At 40.6% G+C, this 352-nt stretch overlaps 1 non-coding gene across 1 annotated transcript; it reads right to left on the bottom strand.

Moving 5' to 3' along the window:
• Window positions 1-245: 245 nt before the first annotated feature.
• On the bottom strand, window positions 246-352 carry LOC139903529 (small nucleolar RNA R71). Its single transcript, XR_011778343.1, has one exon. It is a non-coding gene; the product is annotated as a small nucleolar RNA R71 (small nucleolar RNA).

Below are 352 nucleotides of genomic sequence, written 5' to 3'. Positions count from 1 at the left end.
AGTGCCAATATAGTGGTGCGCCGAAGGAAGATCCAAACGAACATCTTCGTACGTTTAATAGGATCTGTACACTATTCAAAATCCGAGAAGTTGAGGATGAACAGATCTATCTCATGTTGTTTCCCTGGACTTTAAAGGGAGAAGCCAAAGATTGGTTAGAATCGTTACCTGAAGGGGCGATTGATACATGGGATGTTTTAGTTGAAAAATTTCTTAAACAATTCTTTCCGGCATCTAAAGCCGTGAGACTTCAAGGAGAAATTGTTACGTTCACACAAAAGCCAAATGAAACATTATATGAGGCGTGGACAAGATTCGGAAGGATGTTGAGAGGATGTCCTCAACACGGTTT

Source organism: Rutidosis leptorrhynchoides, chromosome 3 (genome assembly GCF_046630445.1).
Source record: "Rutidosis leptorrhynchoides isolate AG116_Rl617_1_P2 chromosome 3, CSIRO_AGI_Rlap_v1, whole genome shotgun sequence".
In the NCBI taxonomy this organism is placed as follows: Eukaryota; Viridiplantae; Streptophyta; class Magnoliopsida; order Asterales; family Asteraceae; genus Rutidosis; species Rutidosis leptorrhynchoides.
This window is presented reverse-complemented; position numbering and strand designations above follow the sequence as displayed.